Genomic DNA, 6,939 nt, shown 5'->3' with positions numbered 1-6,939 from the left:
GCCCTCAGAGTCTAAGCCCCGCCTGTTAAGGGAGGTGGTACATTCACTTCGTTTGAATGGGAAGGTGTTTGGTAAGGGTGAAGAGGAGCGGGACAGAGAGGTGCTTTGTCTCGATGAATTGAACTTCCCAGACTCCTGATAGGAAGGGGAGTTTCTTCTACTGTATGAGCTGTTGAAACCCCTCCGGTTAGTGGAGGCCAGGGATTCTGCTATCTTAAAAGGGGTGGGGCTTGGGGAGCGAGGGCCCACCTGAGCCTCAACTTCGATGGTGAGATCAAATGCGTTAGGAGGTTCAGTTATTTCCAGGGGCAGGTCTGGGTTTAGTATCTCTGGGTTTAACCTCTCAGAGGCCAGCCCCAGGTTAGGGTTCCTGAAGGGGATGGTAGCTTTGGGCTCAGGGCTTCGGTTGCTGTAGAGGGGGTGTCCCCTCTCTGAATGGCGGTAAACGGGAGGGGGGCTCTGATCCCTGAGAGAACGGGCTCCTCCCGCCCTCCCCAGAGAGAAGTAGCCACTTTCACGATTCCTTTCTTCTTTTAACCCTAAAAAAGAAAAACACTCCATCACATGGTATACTAAAAGCTGTAATTATTGTTACATTCCAAGTTGTTCTAAGGACGTCCACAACACAGTTCTACAAGATACTTCCACACTACTATCAATAAGTCCCACCTCAACCTGAACACAGGTACCTGACAACATCATCATGTAAATAACACCTATGGCTGTAATAGTATACATGTGGTTAAGTGCAGTCCTCACCTGAGTGTCTGCCAATCCTGCCCCTGTTGTTGTCCTCCTCCATCCATGCTTTGGGGTTGGTTCGGTGGGGTGGTGGGTCCAGGTGGGTCATGGTGAGGTGGGTTGAGCGGTGCCGGAGAGGCAGGTAGTCGTCCTCTGCACAGATGGAGCCCCTGAGATCAGTGTAGACACTCTGGTCCCGACAGCTGGAAGAGGAGATAGTGTGAAGAGGAGATGGTGAAATAATGGTGGAGAGAGGGAGAGAATGAGGGAGTGAGAAAGTATACAGTTGAAGTCGGAAGTTTACATGCACTTAGGTTGGAGTCATTAAAACTCATTTTTCAACCACTCCACAAATGTCTTGTTACCAAACTATAGTTTTGGCAAGTCAGTTAGGACATCTACTTTGTGCATGACTGTCACAACTTCCACCGAAGTCGGTCCCTCTCCTTGTTCGGGCGGTGTTCAGCGGTCGACATCACCGACCTTCTAGCCATCACTGATAAAATGTTCAATTTTCCATTGGTTTTGTCTTGTCTTCCTTCACACCTGGTTCCAATCCCATCAATTACATGTTGTGTATTTAACCCTCTGTTTCCCCTCATGTCCTTGTCGGAGATTGTTTTGTTTGTATGTGATGTGCATTTTAGTGTTGGTGTGCGACGGGTTTTGTACCCACATTGTTATTTTGTACATTTTGGTTGTTTTGGAGTTTGGTCAGAATTTATTAAACAACTCTGTTAATACCAAGTTCGTTCTCCTGTGCCTGACTTCCCTGCCACCAACACGCACCCCTTACAGAATCTCCGACCACCTATGGAGTCAGCAGGAGAAGGTACCCCGGCCATGAAGGTGGAGGAGCACGTCCAGGAGCATGCGGTAATGCTTTACCATCTGGGCGCCGCCATGGATCGCGGTGTCCAGACAATGGACCGCTGGGAGAGACAGGGAGTTCTTCCAGTGCCTCCACCAGCACAACCAGAGTCTATCCTGAGCGCCCCTTTCCCGCATGAACCCAGTGGGATCCGTCTCTCCTTGCCACAGGAGTACAACGGGAGTGCTGCCTACTGGGTTTCCTACAGGGTTTCCTCCTCCAACTAAACCTCTATCTGGCCACGGTCCACCCAGCACCATTGGACCGTGAGAGGGTGTCCGCCCTCATCTCGTGCCTCACCGGGAAAGCCCTGGAGTGGGCCAACGCCATGTGGACAAGGGAGAGATGCGCTGTTGGACCATTTTGAGGATTTGGCCGATCACCCGCCGTTTCCAGGCAGTCTTCAACCACCCGCCCAAGGGGAGAGCGGCGGGTGAGCGCCTCTACCATCTGAGGTAGGAGACGAGGAGCGCCCAGGAGTTTGCCCTGGAGTTTAGGACCCTGGCTGCCGGCGCGGGATGGAATAACAGGGCCCTGATCGACCACTACTGCTGCAGTCTGCTCGAGGACGTCCGTCGGGAGCTGGCCTGCAGAGACACCACCCTCACTTTCGACCAGCTGGTGGACCTGTCCATCCGACTGGACAACCTGCTGGCTACTCGCGGACGTCCAGATCGGGGTCTGGTGGTTCCATCCTCCCACACCCCCTCTCCGATACCCATGGAGCTGGGAGGGGCGGTGCGCAGGGAGACCGGAGGGGGTTTCCGCTCGTGCACCATCTGTGGCCGCAGAGGTCACACTGCTGGTCGGTGCCGGGTTGGTTCCTCTAGGAATCGAGGCAGCAGGCAGGGCGCTCTGGCGTCACCCCAGGTGAGCTGGCACCATTCTCACCCAGAGTCCTCTGTTGCACATATGTTTGTGTCTGTCTCTTTTCCTGAGTTTTCCCCGCGTTCCCAGCATAAGGCGCTCATAGATTCAGGCGTGGCTGGGAATTTAATTGATAGAGCGTTAGCTCAGAGTTTAGGGACCCCCATTGTTCCCGTGGATGTGCCCTTCCCTGTTCACGCCTTAGATAGTCAACCATTAGGGTCAGGGTTAATTAGGGAGGTCACCTCTCCTTTGGGCATGGTTTAAATAAAGGAAAAATGTATGCTCACCACGTTGCGCTTTGGTCTACTTCCAACGATATCCGTGACAGAACCTCCCACCACCAAAGGACCAAGCAGCATGGTGAAAGGGACTCCTGGACATGGGAGGAGATCCTGGACGGTAAAGGACCCTGGAGGCAGGCTGGGGAGTATCGCCGTCCAAGGGAGGAACTGGAGGCAGCTAAAGCAGAGCGGCAGTGATATGAGGAGGCAAGTCAGGGAAGCAGGCACGAGAGGCAGCCCCCCCAAATTTTTGCGGAGTCAGGTTATAGACCTGAGCCAACTCCCCATGCTTACCGTGGGGAGAGAGTGTCTAGTCAGGCACCAGGTTACGCGGTTTTGCGGCGTGTTTCTCCAGTGCGCTCTCATAGCCCAGTGCGCTCTCTGCAAGCTCCCCGCAGTTGCCGTGCTAGAGTTGGCATTCAGCCAGGAGGGATTGTGCAGGCACAGCGCTCCTGGTCTCCGGTGTGTCTCTTCGGTCAGGGTTATCCTGCGACAGCTCTACGCACGGTATCCCCAGTTCACCACTAGAACCCAGTGTGGCCTGTTCCAACTTCCCGCCGGGCTAAGGTGGGAGCATGCAGCCAAAAGGAGAGGTGCACGTGGTAAGCACCAGATCTCCAGTGCTCCCCCACAGCCCGGTTCGACCTGTGCCTGCGCTCGGGAGGTGCCGGGCTAAAGTGGGCATTCAGCCTGGAGGAGTGGTGCCAAGGCAACGCACCAGATCTCCAGTGCTCCCCCACAGCCCGGTTCATCCTGTGCCTCCTCTAAGGACCAGGTCTCCTGTATGTCTCCCCAGCCTGGTGGGCCCTGTGGCAGCCCCACACACCAGGCTGTCTATACTTCTCCTCCCATTAGTGAGGGTCTCCAGTCCGGAGCCTCCAGCGACGGTCTCCAGTCCGGAGCCTTCAGCGACGTTCTCCAGTTCGGAGCCTCCAGCGACGGTCCCCAGTCCGGGGCCCGCAACGAGGGTGCCCAGTCTGGGGCCCGCTACGAGGGTCCCTAGTCCGGGGTCGGCGAAGGGGGTCCCCGCACCAGAGGCGCCACCAAAGTGGGGTGAGCCAGAGGTGGAGCGAGGTCTACGTCCCGCACCAGAGCCGCCACCGCGGATAGATGCCCACCCAGACCTTCCCCTATAGGTTCAGGTTTTGCGGCCAGAGTCCGCACCTTGGGGGGGGGGTACTGTCACGCCCTGACCTTGAGAGCTTTTTATGTCTCTATTTTGGGTTTTGTCAGGGTGTGATTTGGGTGGGCATTCTGTGTTCTATTTTCTATGTTTTTGTATTTCTTTGTTTTGGCCGGGTATGGTTCTCAATCAGGGACAGCTGTCTATCGTTGTCTCTGATTGGGAACCATACTTAGGTAGCCCTTTTCCCTCCTTTCTGTGTGGGAAGTTGTCTTTGTTTGTGGCACTATAGCCCTTAAGCTTCACGGTTGTTTTGTATGGTTTATTGTTTTGTTGGCGTCATTTTAAATAAAGGAAAAATGTACGCTGCGCTTTGGTCTACTTCCAACGACATCCGTGAAACGCGTTCTGTCTCCTAGAGATGAATGTACTTTGGTGCGAAAAGTGCAAATCAATCCCAGAACAACAGCAAAGGACCTTGTGAAGATGCTGGAGGAAATGGATACAAAAGTATCTATATCCACAGTAAAAACGAGTCCTATATCGACATAACCTGAAAGGCCACTCAGCAAGGAAGAAACCACTGCTTCAAAACCGCCATAAAAAAAAGCCAGACGATAGTTTGTAACTGCACATGGGGACAAAGATCGTACTTTTTGGAGAAATGTCCTCTGGTCTGATGAAACAAAAATAGAACTGGTTGGCCATAATGACCATTGTTATGTTTGGAGGAAAAAAGGGGAGGCTTGCCAGCCGAAGAACACCATCCCAACCGTGAAGCACAGGGGTGGCAGCATCATGTTGTGGGGATGCTTTGCTACAGGAGGGACTGGTGCACTTCACAAAATAGATGGCATCATGAGGAAGAAAAATTATGTGGATATATTGAAGCAATATCTCAAGACATCAGTCAGGAAGTTAAAGCTTGGTCGCAAATGGGCCTTCCAAATGAACAATGACCCCAAGCATACCTCCAAAGTTGTGGCAAAATGGCTTAAGCACAACAAAGTCAATGTATTGGAGTGGCCAACACAAAGCCCTGACCTCAATCCTATAGATATTTCTGGGAAGAACTGAAAAAGCGTGTGCGAGCAAGGAGGCCAACAAACCTGAATCAGTTACACCAGCTCTGTCAGGAGGAATGGGCCAAAATTCACCCAACTTATTGCGTGAAGCTTGTGGAAGGCTACCCGAAACGTTTGACCCAAGTTAAACAATTTAAAGGCAATGCTATCAAATACTAATTGAGTGTATGTACACTTCTGACCCACTGGGAATGTGATGAAAGAAATAAAAGCTGAAATAAATCATTCCCTCTACTATTATTCTGACATTTCACATTTTTTAAATAAAGTGGTGATCCTAACTGACCTAAGACAGGGAATTTTTTACTAGGATTAAATGTCAAGATTTGTGAAAAACTGAGTTTAAATGGATTTGGCTAAGGTGTATGTAAACTTCGGAATTCAACTGTATATATTGTCCCTCTAGAATCGCAATAAGAGGCTCATTGACTACTTGGTTTACAAAGCATGCTCAATGAGTTTCTTGTTTGAAGTTCTTTGTATCTAGTTCGTAAATGAAATTTCCCCCCTGCAAAATACCTAAATATAAAGCCCAATGAAATGCCAAGTCTCCAAAGATATCTCAACACAAGTTCATAGAGTAAACAAACATTATTTTGTACTAAACATTTCTCCTTAGTAGTGGAGCTTCTATCTCAGACACACACTAGAGCCAATAGATTCTGAAGAGAACCTGTCAGTGCTGTCGTCGTCGTCTCCGTCACAGATGTAGAGGTCACAGTCAGGGCTCAGGATGCACAGGGAGCTCTCCTCGTAACCCAGCTGATCTCCGCTGACATCACAGTAGCTGCTCACCACTGACAGGCCATAAGAGTTCTCCTGATAGGTCATCAAGAACACACAGACCAATCACAACATACGGCAAACAAAAACAGAACATCAGCCAATGGGGCTACAGATTACTTAATGTATTGAAGTGTAATACCATGTTAACTAGCACTTTCTGCAATTGTCAATAATTCTGGTTAAACGAAATGAAATTCAATGTCCATTTTCACAAAAAATCAAATAGCAGACACTGACAAATACTGTTTGTACTATGAGAGAAAAGCAAACACTGACAAGATAAGACAGTGAGCAGCCATAGAAACTAAACGTTTTGTTGGAACTAGCACAATTGATCTCACTTGGCCTACAAAGCCTCATTCATTTACAGATACATATTAACAATGAACACAGGTTTAACACAGTCATCGTTATCGAACGCAACACCTCCAAGTCTCTCTTTATAGCTCCATGCCCAAATTGGGAAGTTCCTGAATAGTGTCTCCCCTCGGTCTCACTCCTCTGTTCCTCAAGACGTTCCTCTCATACTCATACGTTCTGTCTGTCGCTCGATTAGAGTTACACCGTTGTAACTCTACCTAGATTGTAGTTCTCCTCATTATTATTTCATAGCAGTTTTTTTCTTGACATATACAACCCTCCTGGGTTGTCTTAAAATACATATTCTAATCTTCAGTTTGACTTGAATTAATGGCAATATAAACAACAACTTTATAATATCATAGTCCTAGGTAGGTATACAAAAGGTATTGCAATGTAATACGGAAATGAAAAACAATGAGATAAGATCTGACTTCCACAAAATGTATATTTGCCTAATTTGTGGCAATCAAAGGCAAAACAAGGAGAGTGCTATGCTACCAATAAACAGTTGTGTCCTCATAAATGAATGTGCCTTTGCAATGACATACTATGTGTAGATGTGGGCCGACCGGTGCTTTCTGTAACCTGCCTTCATGTATAATGTTACCAGTGATTCCCAAAAGGGCAGTAAATGATCTCCCGTCATTAATTTGTAATGGGAGCATTCTCTTCACCGCCCTCCTCATATCTTTTCCCTCATACGTTCCTCCTTATTCACTACACACAACACAGGGTCATACCTCACCAACGTCTGTTACTGAGCACTTTGTAGTGAATTCAGCACTGGGTGTTACTGGTTAAATGGAGTAGCTTCCCCTT

This window comes from Oncorhynchus nerka, linkage group LG21, assembly GCF_034236695.1.
Source record: "Oncorhynchus nerka isolate Pitt River linkage group LG21, Oner_Uvic_2.0, whole genome shotgun sequence".
NCBI classification, from domain to species: Eukaryota; Metazoa; Chordata; class Actinopteri; order Salmoniformes; family Salmonidae; genus Oncorhynchus; species Oncorhynchus nerka.
This window is presented reverse-complemented; position numbering follows the sequence as displayed.